The sequence below is a fragment of the Cupressus sempervirens genome, chromosome 7 (assembly GCF_028749045.1).
Source record: "Cupressus sempervirens isolate cs-2001-9-10 chromosome 7, ASM2874904v1, whole genome shotgun sequence".
Lineage (NCBI taxonomy): Eukaryota > Viridiplantae > Streptophyta > Pinopsida > Cupressales > Cupressaceae > Cupressus > Cupressus sempervirens.
This window is the reverse complement of record NC_143124.1, coordinates 437,917,930-437,939,241: the sequence shown is the minus strand read 5'-3', so window position 1 is coordinate 437,939,241 and position 21,312 is coordinate 437,917,930.

Sequence of the window (21,312 nt, the reverse complement as noted above, 5' to 3'; positions counted from 1 at the left end):
CAATAATGTGTAGAGATGGGTGGTAAGATCAATTATCCCTATAGCAATAAGGCCTCTTGTTGCACTATCCTGAATGAAGACAAAATCTACAATAAACTCAATTTTCTTCCCTGATCCACTACATGTAATTTGAGAAATTGAGAGAAGATTTGTATATAGAGATGAAACATACAATATATCATTGAATGTGCCACTTTGAATTCCAACTAAATCTTTTCCATAGACTATTAGGACTATGTTATTCCCCATGAGAATTTGAGGAATGGAGTAAGCCTCAATAGTGGAGAAGACCCCTTGAGAAGATGCCATATGTTGAAAAGCACTTGAATCTAGTATCCAAAAGACCTAGGAAGGGGATGCAATGGATGCTCATAATGCATGACCCTGTCCAAAATCTGGTGTAGATGTCAAATAGATGGAAGAAGACTGAAAGGTAGATCCTTTTGAGGTACAAGAGGATGGAGAGGAAATAGTGCTCTTTTAAAGAAGAGCTTGCAAATCTGCAATCTATTTCTCATAGCCATCAAATCTCTTTTGAAAATAATAGGACTCATCATGAGGTCCCTTTCAACAATAGGAACAAGTAGGAGCCTTAGTCTTCCTCTTCTACTTCTTAGAAGAAGATGATGGACTAGTAAACTGCTGAGAAGAGGAATTTGATATCTACTTTGGCTTATGCTTCTATGTATCCTAAGGTGACTTGGAAAACAATGCATGTGATTGTGAACCTGTAAGCGAATCCATCTATGTGAACTTGGACTACTCATGAGTTAACCTATCATAGAATGTCTCAAAAGAGGCCATAAGATGTCATGCACCTAATGCATCCATAGTGGACTAGAAGGTAGAAGTGAAAATTTAATAAGGACCTCGAAGCTTTGAGAGTATCAGAAAGATGCACTCATCATCTAACTTTGTCTTTCTAGCAACTTGTGAAATAGTTCGAAGGGACTTGACCTTCATCAAGAAGTCCTCAATGTTAGTGAAAGATCCAAGAATGAAAGAGGTGAACTTTGCATCCATCTGTAGAACCCTAAATAGATTCATTGTGCCAAACAAGATGGAAAACTTGTCCCACATAGCCATAAGTGTAGTCAAACCATCCAGGTGAAATAGTAACCTCTCTAAAATATTCATTGCAATGAGGCCCATTGCCTCATCCATATTATTGCGCTACATAAGAATCTCATAAGGCTTCTATAGAATTGGTTGAGCCACATCAAGGCATGACCATGACCCTTTTGCCATAAGTAATCTAGTCATTTGTCTTTTCCAAGTATGGTAGTTGTAAGGTGTAAAGCAGGTGACAAAAGAGTCTGCCATTGAGAGAAAGTAGATAGAAGTAGAAGGATCATTTCTGAATTAAATTATAGAAAGGAAAAGAAACCCCCATAATGTATAAATATATCCCTCATAAACAAAATAAAAAACTACTAAAAACACAAAAACTAAGAAAAAACTTGGATGCTAGATGTAGAGAGGGAGGAAACTAAAACCTCTACTTCAACACCAAAAATAAGAGCTTAAATAGCCTTATAACAAAATGAAACCTACATCATCATCTCCAGCTTAGAACTAGCTTTTTGATACTTCCTTCAGATTGAAAAAAGACCTCTGTATGCTCAAGTTATGGCCAAAAAATGAACCGCTCCTCCAAAAAAAAGCTCTTTGGAAAATTATAGATATGGGAAAAAATTTGACGGTCATATGGCCATTAAATGCCTATCTACCAAAAAAAATTGGTCACTGGAAAATGATGTTAGCAGGCCAAAAAATGACACCAAAAAATGACATGAGCTTGCTAGAAAGTGATGTCAATAATTTGAAATATTTTCCCATCAGAGAGATGATGTTAGCAGTTGGAATGTTGACTCACATTAGCAATCGAAATGCTAATGTTGCCAGCTAGGAAATGATGTCAGCTGGCTCAGGTGGTGAGAGGGCATCAATGGTAGTTGCTGGGTGGTGCTGCACTAGTAGTGGTGGTCACTGGGTGGTGGTTAGAGGGTGGCTTGCTTGCAGTGATTGAGCGTAGGCCGAGCTACTGGCGATGTGCTGGTTGCAACGGAGTGTAGGCCGAGTGGAGTGGCCAAAAAATGAGTTTTAAAAAAAATTTAAATTATTTTTCTCAATTTTCGTGTCTATGCGACCCTTAGGAGGCCAAATTCTTTTTCTAGAGGCTACTATGGCCAAAATTCACATGTGAATTTTATATGAATTTTGACTATACCAGGCATTCTGAGTGTAATGGTAGCATTTGTTTTTGCCCAAAGTGCGCCAAAAAAGGTGCCTCCTCTAGATTGAAGGAAGAAAACCTCAAAAAAGCTGGCATTTTTATCTTTGAATTGCGGCTTCAAGATCTCCAAACCAGGTAGTAGTAGTAGGGAAGCTCTGATACCATGTAGAAGTTGTGATAACCAACTTCATAGATCGCCAAGAAAACTTGCATACAGATAACTTGTTGTTGAAGAGAAACTAGAGAAGGAAAAAGCGTAGCTTGGAAATCTCAATGAAGTGAGAGAAAAAATGTATTCCAAGATAATGAAAAATAAATTACAAGATTTCAACCTTAAAGGTGAACAAAACCCTAAAGGGAAATAAAACTAGGTTGTACAATATAATTAATATAAAATATTAATTATATGCACCTAAGAGATAGCTTAAGTAACTAGTGTAATAAACAACTTAATTAATTAAATCAAGATGATCTGATTAATAAGTGTAAATGAATAATCACTTTAACAGTTTCATGAATTAAGGATGCACATAATATATTGGTAAGTGACCAATTTGTTGTGAATTCAAGATTGGATATTACTTTGATGAAATTTTGTGTGATATTGTGCCTATGGATTGTTGTCATATTCTATTGAGTAGGCCTTGGCAATATGATAAACATGTTGTGTATGATGAAAGATTGAATCAATATACTATTTAGATGAATGAAGTTGTGGATACATTGATGCCTTCAATCAAGTCTCCTAATGAGATAAATCGTTCTATTGTGATAATTTGCATGGTTAGCGAAAAGTAATTTGAGGAGATGAAGAAGAACCAAATTTTTTTTGTTGTAATTCCCAAAGGGTCAAGTTGCACTTATAATGGCCAAGTGATAGACTATAGTAATGACCGAGCAACAGATAGAGGCCGAGCAACATAAGATAGTAGGGGTTGAGTGAGAGCATAAACTAACAGTTTTAGCTGAGTTCTAGTAGAGATTGGAAGCTTGTTGAAAGAACACAAGGAGATTGTTATAGAGGATATACCTGATGCTTTAACACCTTTAAGAAGTATAAGTCATTGTATGGATCTGATTCCTGGAGCTATTAATAAGATCATAGTAAAATATAGGTTTCCTATTCCAAGGATGGATGACATAATGGATTGTTTGAGTAGAGAAAAGTATTTTATTAAGAATAATTTGAAGAGTGGTTATCATTAGATTAGAATTAGACAAGGAAATGGATGGAAAACTTCTTTCAAGACAAAAGATGGTTTGTATGAGTGGTTGGTAATTCCTTTTGTTTTGACTAATGCACCTAGTACTTTCATGAGATTGATAAATGAAGTTCTAAATAGATTCTTGGGTAAGTTTTTAATTATTTATCTAGATGATATTCTAGCATTTAGTAAGACTCAATAAGAATATCCTGAGCATGTTAGACAAGTATTGTAAAGATTGAAAGATAATTTTTTTTTGATTAATTTGACGAAGTGTTCCTTTATGCAAGAGGGGATTATGTATTTGGGATTAATGATTTCAGCTAATGGTTTAAGAATGGATTTTGATAAGGTTAAAGAAATTTTAGAATGGTCTACACATAAGAATGTGGGTGAGGTAAGATCATTTCATGGTTTGGCTAGTTTCTATAGAAATTTTATCAAGAATTTTAGCTCTATTTGTAATGCTATGACTAAGACTATGAGAAGAAATAAAAAGGATTTCAAGTGGACACTTGAAGTTGATAATTTTTTTGAAGCTTTGAAACAAAAGGTTGTTAAGTTACCTATATTAGCATTTCCTAATTTCAATAAGGTATTTCAAGTTTAATGTGATGCTAGTGAAAGTGCAATTAGAGTTGTTTTGAGTCAAGAAGGAAGGCTTCAATCATTCTTTAGTGAGAATTTGAATGATGCTAAGAGAAAATATTCAGTTTATGATAAGGAATTCTATGCTATTGTTCAAGCCTTGAAGAAGTGGAGACAACCTAACAATTAATGATTTTGTATTATACACTAACCATAAAGCTTTGCAGTATTTAGGAAGTTAAAATAAATTGAATCAGAGAAATATGAAGTGGGTTGAGCCGTTATAGAGTTTCTCATTTTCATTAAAGCATAAGAGTGAACACTTAAACAATGTTGTTGATGCATTGAGTCGAAGAAGAAATTTGCTGACAAAGATGAGAGTTGAGGTACTTGGCTTTAATGACTTGAAGTGTTCGTATGAGACTAATCTAGATTTTACAGAACCTTGGAAAGTTTGTAAGTAATAGATAGTGAGTGATAAGTGGGTTGATTATTTTATTCAAGAGGATATGTTGTTTAGAAGAATTTAGTTATGTATACCTAGAGGATCTATGAGAGAGAACATAATAAAAAGGAAACATATTGGTGGACTTGTTGGACATTTTGGGATTAATAAGACTGTTAAACTAATTTTTGAGAGATACTTTTGGCCACAGATTTACAAAGATGTGCAAAAAATGGTTAAAAGTTGCTAAATTTACAAAGATGTGCAAAAAATGGTTAAAAGTTGCAAGATTTACAAAGATGTGCAAAAAATGGTTAAAAGTTGCAAAATGGTTAATAGACCTTGGGAAGATGTGAGCATGGATTTTGTTCTTGGATTACCTAGAACCTATAGAGGTAATGATTCTATTTTTGTAGTGGTTGACAGATTTTCAAAGATGGCACATTTAATACTTTGTAAGGAGCTTTGATGCATTGTGTGTAGCCGAGTTATTTTTCAAGGAAGTAGTAAGGTAGCATGGTTTTCTTAAGGCTATTGTTTTAGATAGAGACACTAGGTTTGCTAGTTATTTCTAGAGAACACTTTGGAAGAAGATGAATATAGAGTTGAGGTTTAGTTCTAGATTTCATCCTCAGACAAATGGACAAACTAAAGTAGTAAACATAAGTTTGGGTAACTTACTGAGCTTTTTAGTTGGAGATGAGCCCACTAATTGGGATTTAGTTTTGGCACAAGCAGATTTTGCATACAATAATTTTGTTAATAGAAGCACTAAGTGGACACCTTTTGAGATTGTTACTAGATATCATCCTAAAGGAACCATAGAGTTAAAAGAATTTCCTACTGCAATAAGGAGTGTTGAAGCTGAGGACTTTGTAGTTTTCATAAAGACTTTACATGAGGAAGTTAAAAGAAATTTGGAGGATAGTAATTAGAAGTATAAATAGTGAGCTGATAAAAGGAAAAGACAAAAATATTTTGAAGTTGGTGATGAGGTTATGATTCATTATTAGAAGAATAGGTTTCTAGTTGGTACTTAAAATATGCTAAAAATGAAGAATTTTGGACCTTGTATGATTTTGAAGAAGTTTGACAGTAGAAATGCCTATCAAGTGGAATTACTAGAGGATATGGATATATCACTTGTATTTAACATTGCATATATCTTTAAGTACTATGAATCAAAAGATGAGGATGAAAATAACTTGGATTATCCTAGGAAGTAGAAAGAAGACATTGAAAAGATCTTGTATAGAAGAGTAAACAAGAGTACTAGAGGAAAGGATTGCATGGAATACCTAGTTTAGTAGAAAGAAAAACTTGTTGAAGATAGTTCATGGATTACACAAGCTGAGTTGGATCTTTATGATTAAGGTCAGAATATAAATGATGCTTGATGTAGACATCAATTCTTTATTAATCCTAGGTGTCTGAAGTAGGAGCATCTTGGGTCTTGGAGTAGTCTTGCATCAACAAAAAAAAAATCTTATTTTCTATACAAGTCTTTGGTCATGAAGTAGACATTTCTGCTATTGGTGTCATGTTATGTGCACTTAAAATGTTGAAGAGGACCTATCCATGATCCTCCTCCTAAGAGTGCAAGATTTGGTTATTTGTATTTCTTGAGCTGTGAACCATTCTTTATAGTTTCTATTTCGGCATGTTGTTTCATTTAGCACGGTTTCTTATCTTAATGTGACATTTTGCAAAGTTAGGAGCTGACTCATTAGACACATGTAGATTTTCCTTCAAATGCGTATTTCCTTATGTTTTATTTAGCACCAATTTTGGTTTACTCTTCCTAGATTGGACCTATAATGTAATTAAATGCTTGACTAGTCAACTTGTGGCTTAGCTGGCTATATAAGAAGCTTAACTAAAGATAGAAGGGTAGAAATGGATGATAGGAGAATGACGTGAGATCTGGAGTAATATAATAGCTCTGGACTTGGAATCAAGTTTTTTAATTTCATTGTATATGGCCAAAACCTAGATGGCCTCACAACCAGGCATGTTGAAAGACTTCTTTTAATTATTACACCAGTGTGGCTGCCAATTTTTGAGCCTTAAGTTCAATATGTTGCTTATTAATTACACCCACGTATAAGTTTGGAATCTCACCTTATGTACATTTTTTTGCATATTACTTCCATGTGTAACTCTGAGTAGGGTTGTTTGTGAGTTTAAGTTGAGCTGATTCTACTTAAGTTCTCTCTCTCCCGCTAGATTAGATCTTGAGGAAGTTTGAGAGTGGTAATACTTATGAAGTTGAGTTACTTGATGACATGCATATATCTCCTATATTCAATGTTTCTGATTTGCATAAGTATCATGAGTTAGATGGTTAATTTTTTATGCCAAATGATTATCCTAAGAAGTTGATTAACGAGGTTGAACAAATATTGGATCATAGAGTTGGTAAAAGCACAAGAGGAAAATATTACTATGAATATTTGGTGAAGTGGAAGAATAAACCAGTTGAAGATGCTACATAGATTTATCAATCTGAGTTGGATTTGACTCAGGTTGTGACACTTGCATGATTTGGGAGAATCATTTATTTCAACTCTAGTTGTGTGATACAGGAGCATCCTGGGTTACATTTCTATCTTACTCATCTTTGTTCATTCTTCTTGTTAATGCTAAGTTCCAATGGTTTCTGATTTGTAGTTAGTTTTGAGTTGCAGGACCATTATCAAGTTCTTGTATTTGTTGAGCTATATAGTGTTGGCCAAGTGTTCCTTCATGTACCAAATGAACCTAATGTTTTTTGATGCTCAGTCCCTTCTTTGACTAAGTGTTTTCATCATTGGGTCCTAATGTGAGATGACTTAGGTATTTAATTTGTATTGTGAATTTAATGTAAGGATCTTGTCTTAGGATTTGTCCATACCATTTTGAGGTCAAGCTTTATAATATGTAAAGATTTAGAATCTTCTTGTAGCCATTTTATCAAGATTAAATAGGGGTGTTTAGGTTTAGGTTATGCATCACTTAGAGAATTTGGAGAAAATGATCTGGATAAGCAATTTTAGCGTTGGTCTAATAGAGATCATGGATCTTGAAGTTGAATCTTTGTATTGGCTATAACCCACAAGGCCTTATAGATGGGCATGTATGCTGATAACTTGATGAAATAATAAAGTATTTTAATGTTCCTTCTCCCCTTGGTGGTGTTTTGTTTTGTTTTCTTCCATGGTGTTTATTCAGCAAGGTGGTTGGACCATTAGGTATGCCTCTATCCCTATCTATTTAGATTCTCCTTGCGTCAATGTTGCACAATATGTGAACTTAATGAAGGAAGTTGTTGTTAGAAATAGGAAATACTAATAGAGTGGGGAGGGATGAATAAATATTTTATAAACTATTACCCAATTATGGATATCATTAACAATCTTAAAACTTGCATATGAAAGTGAATTGATTAAGTTGAATAGTAAACACTTTTAGCGTGAATTTTGATGCTATTCCTTTGGGGGACAATTCTAAGTATTGATAGAATAGTTGGAGAGATTGTTAGCATGATTGACATGTCACATTAATGTCTGTGTTTGTCATTGATGTCAACATAGTATTATTTTTGTAAAGACTGACAGAGTAAAAAAAAGAAAACGAGGTTATGTGGACTATGTATTGATGACGAGGTCAAGTATAGTTGAGGATATGATCTACATTGTATCCTAATGACTTGGACAAGTGCATGCGTAGAAATTCAAAGACATGTGAGAGTTATTTAAGATTTATAAAAGATAATTTGTTAGATAGAGTACCTAAGAATTGGTTTCTAATGTTTGGATTATATCTCTTAAAAAGGATAGAATCGTGATGAGTGAAGTTAGATAGTGATAGTAGATAGTCAAATGATGATGTCAGCAAGTGTGTGAGCTTTGAGGTTGCATGTGTGAGAAATTGTATTTATTGTGAGTCAAAAATGTTTTTTAATTGTGAAAAGATGTAATGAATTGTAATAACTTAATGAGGTCCTATTATATTTAATTGAGAAATCCTCAAGGCTGACTCAAAGAATTATTTTGAGGATATTGTATAAATGAAGGTTATTTTCCTTGTGATGAGATGTGAATAAGAGTGAGTTAATGTGAAAGTGCAAATTATGCAAGTGATATGTGAAGTTGGTAAATGCATGTAAGTGATCAAAGGGATCAGTGTGATGTGAGTTTGAAGATCTAGTATTGAGATATGAGAAGGTATTTGATGTAGTATTTGTAGAGAGAAAGAGTTTGATTTATGGAGTTCAATTTCATTTCTATTATTCTACAAAGAGTATTATAGAGACCAGTTGGACAGTGAGTTCAGTGGTCTTTCCCTTGAAGTTGTTTGGATAGTGGGTTCATCTGCTTCTACAACTCCTAATTGGGTTGGAATCTCCTAACAAGGATTCAAAGTCTCCTAACAGGGAATGATATCTACTAAATGTATTTCATTAGCTCCTAATAGAGTCCATCCTCTTATAAGGAACATTTATATTAGTACATCATTTTGTGGGTACCATTGCCACCGGGGTTTTTCCTCTAATCAAGAGTTTCCCTAGTTAACATATATGGTATTATTGTGTATGTGTATCTTCTTATGGTTGTTGATTATATTTTTCACATTCTTAATGTTTAATGAGGTAGATAAAATTTATATTGATTTGATAACTAATTCATTTCTCCCCCCTCTTAGTTATCTTGGTGTACTTTACTTTCTAACAATTGCTATCAAAGCATCAAGTCCTTGAAGGAAAAACTTAGTAACTCAAGGAGATCAATGACAAGTCATGGAGTGAACTATAACAGATGTAAAGATGAGAAGTGAGATGAAGGTGTGAATTTTTATGTTTATTGGACATGTAAACAATTTGGTTAATTTTTATCCAAATATATTAAAAGAGTAAAGTCCAAAAAGAATTGCTTTTTTGATGATGAGAAACTTTATGTAAGATTAGAAGAATTATTGAATGACAATGATGATGAAGATGATGAACTTGGATTGGTTAAGAAAGAGGAAGTGATAGAAGAAATAACTTTAGTAACAATTATTGAGTGCACAAATGTGAAAGTAGATGAAAAGTTTGGAGTCCAAGAGAGAATGTTGGATTATAATTCTAATGGTGAAGAAGCTAACCCTAATTCTATCATATAAAAGGTTAAAACTTTCTTTGAGACTAAAAATGATTTGCAGAATAATTTAAAGTTGCGGAACAGAGAGAAGAACCAAGTTCTGAACCTAGAGAAGAAGTAAGAGTTGAAGTAGTGACACCTAACATAACTTTGACAAAGAATAACCTTGCTAATCAGATTAGTAGAAGCAAGGAAAAAGGAAGTATAACAAGAAAAATAGTCATGAATAATTATGTTTGATTTCTCAAGTTGCACCAAAGAATGTTATTGATGCATGCAAGGATGATCATTGGATTTAATAAATGAAGGAAGAACTAGATGAGATTGTGAAGAATAAGACATGGGAATTGGTTTGCAGACCTAAAGATAAAAATGTTATAGGAACTAAATGGGTTTTCAGAAGCAAAATGAATGAACAAGGTAAGGTTATGAGAAGTAAAGAAATACTAGCATGTAAAGGATATTATGTCAAGAAGGTATAGAATATGAAGAGACATTTTGCCATGTTGCTAGAATTGAAGCAATAAGCATATTCTCGGCTTATGAAACAAGTTAATAGATCAAATTGTATCAAATGGATATGAAGTTAACATTTTTGAATGGAGAACTTAAAGAAGAAGTCTATGTTGAGCAACCTAAAGGATTTCCCTTGACAATAGAAAAATACAATGTATGGAGATTGAAGAAAGCATTGTATGGACTTAAGAAAACACCTAGAACCTGGTATGTGAGGTTAGATAAGTATTTGGAAAAGTTGGGATTTGCTAAAGGTACTAAAAATAGTAATTTATATTTAAAAGAAATTGAAGATGGCTTGTTGATTATTGTGATATTTTTCGATGACATAATCTTTGGAGGTAATAATGAAGCAAGTGATAAATTTTCTAATGAAATAAATAATGAATTTGAGATGAGTATGATTGGTGAGATAAAGTATTTCATAGTTTAATGGATTATATAGAATGTTGATGATATTTTTTTATGATAGACTAAGTATTTGAAAGACTTTTTTATGAGATTTGACTTTGAAAGTTTTAAGCCTATTGGTAAACCTATGATAATTTGTCACAAGTTATCTAACAAAGACGAGACACCAACAATTGAGCAGAAGAAGTACAAATCCATGGTTGGAGGTTTACAATATCTAACTCACACTAGAGTAGATATAGAAAATGCAGTTCCTATAGTAGAAAGATTTCAAGTAGACCCTAAGGAATCACATTATGCAACATTGAAAAGAATATTTAGATATTTAAAGAGTACACTTGATTTGTTGGCAATATGGCCAGTTAGATGTCTAGTGAGTTGTCATTTATGGTAACATGTATTAAACATTTTATTTATGCATTTATAAATATAAAAAGTGTCTAAGTGTTAGATAGTTTGTAGCAGTAAAGAGTCAGATATGATGTGTACAAAGGACACACTTAGAGTTAGCTTATGTGCAATTGATGATAGCTTTGTGACAATGTCATAATGACATGGTTAAGTGCATGGATGTGTACTGTTAGTATGACATAAGTTATAGTCAAAATACCAGTATGAGTATTCAACATAGTAGAACATAGCATAGTAGAGAATTGAGTTCTATGGCTTAAGGAATTACTTTAGTAACAAGAAAATTACCAAGTCATGATGAGCTAACTTTGTGGATACTAATCGATAAGATATTTTATATCATGTCAAGCATGTGAAGACATGAAGGCTAACTGAGTAGAGAATTATTAATTTGTAAGGTATAAGTAAAGATCTTATCTTGCGCAAAGAATGTGAAGAAAATGTGCAAGTGGTATGATGTGAAAATTATTGTACAGAAAACTTGAAAAATATATGAGCCTTATGTGATGTGAGATCTGATGTTTGATAAGAGAAAATGTGAATTAAAATAGTGAGAAAGTATTGTATTTATATCTATTCTTGTGAAGAACATTATTGTATAATTGCATGTTAGTGTAGTGGGCTCTTCTTGCATACATTGTATTTGTTCTACCAACTCCTAAAAGGGCCTAACAAGGTCTAGTCCTCTAACAAGGACTCAAGATACTATATGTACCTAATAGGGTCAATACCCTTAACATGATTCTTTTGTTTAGTGGATCATCTAGTGGGTATCATCATCACTAGGGTTTTCCCCTAACCAGGGTTTCCCTAGTTAACAAATAATGGTGTTATGAGTTCTCTTTGTGTAATGTTGTGTTTACTATTCAAAATTGTTGGTTTACTTTCCTATGCAAGTTATAAAGTGATTAAAAAAATTTAGTTGTGGGAAAAGGTTTTTCGATTACTATTTCAGCCCCCCTCTCAGTATTATCTATTTCTAACAATTGGTATCAAAGCCTTGTTAATTTGAAGAGGCTTAATAGTTTGAGTAAGATTCCTATGGATATGGAACAATTAAAGAGAAACATTGAAGAAGCTCTTGAATAGATTGACCTTCTTACAAAAGAAAGAGATAACTTGAAAGATAGGTATGATGATGCAAAAGTTTACAATGGGAAAATAAAAGACAAGATTGATTATCCTAAATTTGGTAAGGAATCAAATGTGTAGACTAGTGACAATGATGAAGTAGAAAATATCAAGAAAGAAAATGAGATCTTGAAACATGAGTTGAAAATTGAAGAACTTAAGTTGAGTCTTCAGAAAGATGGTAGTAAAAGTGAACCTAATTTGAAATATGAGAATGCAGAACTTAGATCCTAGTTGAGTCAAGTAACATTTGAATTAGATTCTATTAATATTGAGCATGCATAATTAGAGAAGTACAATACCATTATGAAAGGAGAATTGACTCAAGCTAAGAAATAGTTAGAGAAACTTTATTAATTCTAGTAGTGAGAAAATTAATGAACAAATATTTCATGAGAAATCTTATGATAAGATAGGACTTGGATACCTTATTAGAGAGAAATCTTCCATGAAAGTTAAAATTAGAAAAGAACAAGATCTAGTCGTTGAATCCCTCAAAGAATTTGATATGAGTAAAGTAGAATCAAGCACAACTATTGAAGTATCAAAAGAGATTGAACTAGTTGAAGTGTCTATGAAACATGATGAGCCTAAGAAAAAAAAGCAAGCTGATAAAACAAAGCAAGATGACCAAGGAAGTAAAACATGAGTTTAGAGGTAGATATTTCATATGTAATGAAACTGGTCATATGAAAAGACACTACATAGGTAAGTCTTTTAAACCTATTACTAATTTTTATTGTTATGGACATAAAGAAATAGATTTTAAGAAACCTCAATTTGATGGTAATAATGAAAATAGTAGAATGTTTAGGAACACTAACCTTATAGGTAATGAACGAGGAAGATCACATAAAAGATCTAATGATGGAGGAAGATCTAATGGAGAAAGGAAATAGTTTGTATGTTATTTGTGTAACAATCCTAGACACATTGCAAGGAATTAAAAAGCACTTGATAGTTAGAATGGAACCAATAAGAGAAGGAATGCAACTTTATGTTAGTTATGTAATAACTTTGGACACACAATGAGATATTATAGAATGGATAGAAGAAACTTCAATAGGAATCCCAATCACAAAAGAAACAAAAACAAAAATGACAAAAAGAATGATAACAAAAATGACAATAGTTAGAAGGAAGCAATCAAGGAACATGTTGATGAATTCAAAGAAGCATTTGTAAAAACCAAGTATCTAGATAGTTGTTACATAGTTTTGGAGAAACATTATTTCGATGCACTTGATGAGAAGTTGAAGTTAGCAATTGTTCATGACTCATCTTATTTCAATTAAAGCATTAGCAGTAGAGTTAGAGCATTAGTTGGTTAGAACTGATGTTAGAGAGAAAATGAGAAGTTGTGTAGTGAAAATAAGGTAGAATACATAGAAAGGAAGCTATGGTCGAGTGCACAAGACAAGATATGATATTAAGAAGCTATGAGGAAGAAAAAAATATTACTAGAAAACAAAGATAATTTTTTAATTTATGGTAGATACACATTTAATGTGGAGTCCAATTTGATATGATTTAAAGATTGCGAGCAAGATTCTGAGTACCATTTGGTTACAGTGTGAAGTGTTTAGAGAAAATTGAAGAGTGATTTGATAATAAATTGAAGTGTGAAAATAAGTTCTTGAAGCGCAAAGTTGCATAAAGCCCTAAAGAAGATTCAATGCATACATATAGTTAGAGATTCGATGGTTACTTAGGCAGTATATGATATTAGTGAAAGGATGAGGTATATGTTCAAGAAACATCCATTTGTTTCTCTTATGGATGATCCATTAGGAATATTTTTGCAAATCTTGTAGAATACACTTCACATAGAAGATGTAAGGAGTTATATCCACTACAAAATTGAAAGTATTGGAGATGAGGATATATAGAAAGACTTAGGAATCATGTGTAATAATGACCTAACTTTGAAATCTAAGTACGTGCACCTAAATGAGTTGAACCTAGTGAAGTATATGTTCTATACTAAGTTTGATGACCATGATTGGACTAGAATAATTCTAAGTAGGGTTCATGATGAAATTTTTTGTCTAGGTTATGAACATGTCACAATTTACAATGACATAATTCATGAGGTCATAGGTCTAATTAATGAGGGATGCAATCCTATAAATGAAACAAATGTAAGGAAGATGGTTGAGACAAACCTATTTACTAGATTTTATGGAAGAAATATGAAGGTGGACATAATTTAGGATAAAGGAGTCAAGGTATTGAGCAAGATTTTAGGGTACAAGTTTAACCATGGCTCAAGGATTAACTCAGTACCAGTTGGATTTTTACATATAGCCTATGTAATGGCAGTTGAGAGGAGAAAAGTGAACCTATGTGAGATAATCAAAGTACACTTCTTGTATAACATTGCTAAACTGAAGAAGACCAAGAATGCAATCTTTAGATTTGAGTCCTTATTAAGTCATGATGAGCCAATTTTGTGGATATTAATCCATAAGATATTTTATATTATATCAAGCGTGTGAAGACATGAAGGCCAAATGAGTATAGAATTATTAATTTGTGAGATATAAGTAAAGATCTTATCTTGCACAAAGAATGCGAAGAAAATGTGAAAGTGGTATGATATGAAAACTATTGTATGGAAAAATTGAAAGATATATGAGCCTTATGTGATCCGACACAAGATTTGATGTATGCTCAGAGAAAGTGTGAATTACAATAGTGAGAAAGTATTGTATGTATATCTATTCTTGTGAAGAACTTTATTGCATAATTGCATGTTAGGATAGCGGGCTCTTCTTTCATACAATGTATTTGTTCTACCAACTCCTAGCACAATTGAAGAAATGCCCAATAGGGTCAATATCCTTAACATGATTCTTTTGTTTAGTGGATCATCTAGTGGGTATCATCCCCACTAGGGTTTTCCCTTGGCCAGGGTTTCCCTAGTTAACAAATAATGGTGTTATGAGTTCTCTTTATGCATGGTTATATTTACTGTTCAACATTGTTGGTTTACTTTCATATGCAAGTTATAAAGTAATTAACAATATTTAGTTGTGGGAAAAAGTTTGCAAAATATTGATTCACCCCCCCACGCCCCCCCATCCCCCCCAATATTATCTATTTCTAAAATAAATTTTGCTTGTGGTGTGACATATTAAATGACTTTACTCTATGTGCCTATACTCATGTAGATTGTGGCAATAGTATGGATGACATAAAGAGTACAAGTGGTGGAGCATTTTTCCTTGGAGGAAGATTGGTTTCTTTGATGAGCAATAAACAATATTGTATTTCACAGAGTACAATAGAAGAAAGGTATGTAGCAGCAATAAACTATTTCAATCAAATCATGTAGATGAAACATAAGCTGAAGAATATTAGGATAGAGTTTATAGAACCTATTATCATACATTGAAATAATACAAGTATAGTGAATATGTTGAAGAATATTTTGTTACATTATAAGACTAAGCATATATTTGAGAGAGAAAGTTGCAAAGAAAGATATTATATTAGAGTATGTGAATACGAAAGAGAAGATTACAAATATTTTTACAAATCCTTTTCCTAAGGATACATTTGAGTTTTTATAAGGTACGGTTGGGGTTATGCCTCTACCTACTTCTGAGTAGATGATGCGAAAAATGCACCAATCTAGTGGTAGAGAGCACTATTATTTATCTGGATTGAATGTCAATGCTTCCTTTATGGGGGAGTATCTATGATTGAGAAGAGTCACTAAGGAGTCTTGGAATTTTTTATGAAACATTATCTTTGGACACTTGAGATTTTGAGAATATGATTGACATAATGATAAATTTTTCATTGATGTCAATGGGGGAGAGATTGCATGAAAATATCTTTTGATAGTATGTGGGAGATGCATATGAGAGAGAGAATTGTTCATGAGATATTGATGTTAATGGGAAGTATATCAATAGGGGAAGAAACATGAACAATTGATGTCATCCATGTAAGAATGTGGAAACATAGAAGGCGATTTGTTCCTGTGAGTTTCATATTTGACTGATTAAGAGGATTTAAAAATATGAGAGCAAAAACAACAACAACATTTGGTATTCTTGGAACTAGATATGTTTCATCTATGTTTCCATCAATGCAAAAGGGAAATATTGTTAGCATGAATATTGATGGTATTCCTTTGGGGGAGTATCCTCAACATTTATAGAATAGTTGTAGAGATTGTTAGCATGATTGACATGTTACATTCATGACCGTACTTTTCATTAATGTCAACATGGCATTGTTTTTGTAAAGATTGGAAGAGTAACAAGTGCATTTGAGGATATGATCTCCATCATATCTTGATGATGTGAACAAGTGCACATGATGAAAGTTTAAGACATACATGAGTTATTCAAGATTTATAGAAGATAGTGTGCAGATAGAGTTCTTGAGAAGTGGTTTCTAATGTTTGGATTATATCTCTTAATAGGGATAGAATCGTGATGAGAAAAGTTAGATAGTGAAAATAGATAGTCACATGATTATGTTAGAAAGCATGTGTGGTTCAAGGTTGCACATATGAGAAGTTGTATTCACTATGATCCGATAGTGTTTTGTAATTGTGAAAAGATGTATCTTAATGAGGTCTTATTATAATTATTTAAAAAAGATTCAAAGATGACTCAAAGAATTATTTTGGGGATATCATATAAAGAAAGGTTATTTTCCTTGTGATGGGGTGTGAATAAGAGTGAGTGAATGTGCAAGTGTAAATTGTGCATGTAATATGAGAAGTTGGTAAATGTGTGAAAGCAATCAAAGGGATCAGTGTGATGTGAGTTTGAAGATCTAGCATTGAGATCTGAGAAGGTATTTGGTGTAGTATTGGCATAGAGAAAGTGTTCAAGTTGCAAAGTTCAATTTTATTTTTGTTATCATGCAAGGAATAATATAGAGACTGGTTGGACAATGAGTTTGGTGGTTTTGCCCTTGAAGCTATTTGGATAGTGGGTCCATCTGCCTTCTACAACTCCTAACAGGATTGGAATCTCCTCACATGTATTTAGAGTCTCCTAACATAGACTAATATATATTGAATGTATTTCATTGACTCCTAACAAAGTCCATCCTCTTACAAGGAATATTTTTATAAGTACATAATCTTGTAGGTACTATCTCCATTGAGGTTTTTCGCCTGATCAAGGGTTTCCCTAGTTAACATATCCAATTTTATTGTGTTTGTGTATTTTCTTATGGCTATTGATTATATTGTTCATATGCTTAAGGTTTAATAAGGTTGATAAAAGTTATATTAATCTGATAACTTAATCAACCCCCTCTTTGTTATCTTGGTGGGCTTTACTTTCTTACTAACATAAGCATAGATTAATGCAACATATTGGTAAACATATTTGTTCTTTCCAATTCTAACTCACAAGTGCCCTAATTTATGAACAAATTTTGATTACAATAGTTTGGAAAGTGACTTGTTGAAGATTTACTTTCCTCTGAATTATTATTTACAGCTTCCTATTGTGAAATTTGCAATAAATTTTATTTATTCCTAAATCTAAATAGGGTATGTTCTTAACTAGAGAGCAGGAGATGAAAACTAAGTAAAACCTATAAAGAATTCAACTGAGGCAAGATGTAATATCTTTGAGGATTAGTCAAATCTAACAAACCCACACATCTTATGAATTCATAGCTAATATACACTAAGATTAATTGACCTATCTAGGAACTAATTTGTAGAGAAAGTTATATTGAGTGAAAACATCTAAAGAATCTCTTTGAGTTTTAAGTGACATTTCATATCATATTCAACTCGCTGTATTAAAAAAGGGAAATAAAAATCTATTTATTCCTCATTTCAATCCCAGATAAAGAGAAACAACAAGCTAATAACAACTATTACAAATGGAACAAAAAATGATTGATACAAATATATCATTTAATTGACTTCACAACATCAAGTCTTTCATACCAAAATTTTTCTGACATTTTATTAATCTTTCATTATCATACATATAGGATTTCAAGATGATCGTTACAAAGGAAGTTTAACCAGTTCATCTTCTCAAAACTAACAAATGGCAAAAAGCCAATTTGTCTATTACAATGATTAAAAAAAATAAAAATGGAAAGGGCGGAATATGAATCACTTCGCTTTCTTCCCTTTCTTTTCCTTTTCCCTATAGGCTTTGGTGGTAACAATAATTAGAATTAGCTCTTCATGCTTATAGAAATGCACATTTGTGTACCTCAAGAGCCACTTAGAATGCTCCCAATCTAGATCTCTAATGATAGCCAACTAATCTTGAAGTTCTTCCATAGCCATGTGCACACATCCGCCAAGCTTTTGAAGCTCAAAATTTCTATCCTGACTACTAGAAGTCATTCTTGTAAACTCATCTATAAAGCTTGCAAAGTTTTCTTACATGATAGCTACCCCAATTATTGCCTTCCCTTGTCCACTAGATTGTGAATCAGTATGAAATCCTTTTATTAGTTCATAGTCTTTATCCTACTCTTTCTTTTCTTTAGCTTTAGTTTCTTTAAGTCCTTCTTCCACCATCATAATCATTTTAGATTTGAACTGCATACTCTAGAACCACTCAACTAGGGGCTCATCTCCTTTGGGTAAAATCTTCACTTCAACAACCTCCTTGACTTTCATGTGGATGATCATCTTCAACAAGGAGTCACAATCATCACTCTTGACCTTTTCTGCAGCTAAGGTAGCCCTATTTGATGATATATTATCCTTCTCTATTTCTAATATTAAAATAGCATTACCAATCTAGTCTATAACAAAGATTCCTTCTGCCTTGATCTTCTCACTCCACTCTCTACTGATTTTTCCAAAATGCTTGTCTTCCTAAAGTTGAGATATAAGTGCCTGAACATTTGCAATAATGGGGTTTCTCATCATGGGCATCTCGAAGATGCTCACTAATGAAGTCACCAATTGTCTATTATACCCATTCAATTCTTGTATCTCTACTTTCATCCAAACCTTTGACAACTTAAGACTTTCTAGTTGTCCTTCAATCACATCGTTTGTGGACTTCCATAAGCTGAATTTAGTATCATGTCTAGCTTCTCTGAGATCTACTAAATGCATGGTGAAATAATCTATAGTCATATCTTCAATCCTCCTCCTTTGTTAGATTTGGCTATCTCCATTGTTAAATGACTTGTTTTAGGATCCTGCTTGAGGATAGACAAGGTCTTTTGTTTCTTCACCTTAGTCAATGTAGATCTAGAATGAATGGTGAGGGATAAGGTATCCTTGGCAGGAGCACCTTCATCTTTTCTCTTTCTCTTCCTATCCAAAGTGTCTTCTAACCATGAGAATGTGCCTATCACCTTTGAGGCCATCCCAAGAGAATCTATACTAAACATTTTCCTTTTGACTAGAGTAATTTTTTTTGCAGTCGAAGAGAAAGGATTCTTTTGAGCTTGAGAGAAAAGCTTTGAGGAATCTTGGCCTTTCTCTATCTTTGTAGTCTTCTTAGCTACTTCATCTAACTCAATGGACTCGTTGTCACTATTTCCTCCATAACCTAAGTCCACTACATGCACACGAGGACTTCTTGGAAGGAGAAGTGTAGGGCTAGTAGATGGGATTGGACTACTAGTAGGTGAAGGAACCAGAGTAGCAGTACTGTCTTTTGGCTCTTCTGCTTTCTTCTTAGCTTTTGGTTGGGCACCAATCACTAAAGAAGAGCCATCTTGACAAGTCTTTGTTAAAGGAATTTTTTTATCTAGAGGTTGGTCACCTATACCCGCTAGTTGAGCTGGTCATTGAGTGATGGCTAGGGTCACACTTGATGTGTTAGCTTGTGAGGAGGTAGAGGCAGATGTTGAAGGAGCTTGAGTGGGGGTGCTCTTACTTCAGCTTCCTCTTGCTATAGTCCACTCGACCCACTTCCTAGTCCTTTTAACAGTTTAGGCCATCATAATATCTAGATCATCCCCAACATCTTGATAGGGCTCCGAACTAATAGGGGTATTTCTTAGCTTTGTTAAATATGTATTACTATACATATTTTTCCCATCATCTTCAATTCCTTCAACATGAAGGTTGATTTTATACATTTTTACTTGATCCACTATGAATCTAGCAAAAGCATGATCTTGACTCTCAAATTCATCTTTGTAATCTGCCCAGTAGTCTTTGACCATGGTGATGTGCTTGATCACACTCCCAATCTACAACACTTCCCTTACATACACATTCAAGTCAAACATAGGCCTTAAGACCTCATACATTTCCAATCTTTATTTCATCTCAAATGCCTTCAACATGTTCTTTGCGTCAGAATAGGAATTATAGCTAAAAGCTCCCACCTTCATAGGGAACTCATATCCCTTCTTTATCAAACTCCCATTCAACACGTTTACTTGGATTTCTCGCCTCACAATTTCAATTAGCATGATCATGTCGCTCCAATATCTTAGCAGCTTCTAGGGGAATCCATCAAAGGCTAAAAGATGCAAATTCGAGAAAGATGAGAACTCAACAAAATAGCTTATGAACTGGCTAATAGCCACCATTACTTCTAGATTGAATCTCTTCTTTGGGCATCCTTGGAGCTCCTTGCAAATTCTCATTATAAATGCATCATTAACTCTTATATATTCAACATAACTATTTTCTAGCTACAAACATGGGTTAAATTCATAGGACTTCACATCGTTAGGGAAATTTTCTACCCTTGGGAGGCCCAGCCATAATTGTAGAGAAGCTAGCATGTAAATTAGAAAAGATGACATATAGAAGCCTGGGTTGTAGAACTTTGCCGTACTGAGAGAATTGGATAGATTCTCACCTACCTTGTGAGCCTAGTCAATATATTGGGTGTCTAAACAAATAACTTTTACTAGAAAGAAATATTGCTCAACAAAATTCAAAGCTTCTACCTCACCTTTCAATCTAAGTAGGAGAACCAAGATGTCTATAATCTCAGATTTGAGATTAGTACCAAAAATGGTCTTAGGAACCTTACTCTTGTTGCTCTGTAGTTTTTGAAACCAAGACTGCATAATCTCCTTTCTCTAGACCATTTTCTTTGCAAAAAACTTTGAGATAGCTCCACCAATTGTCAAATATAAAAAATCCTATCATTTTGGAATTTTTAGACAATTCACCACTACTTGTCTATCAATGCAAATCAATATTGTATCCCCCAACAATACAATCTTCCCAGTGTTCGAGTTGTAGTGATTTATCCATTCATAGATTAATTCTGAGGCTTGGACTGCTACTAGGAAATCAGCTACTTCAACTAGTCC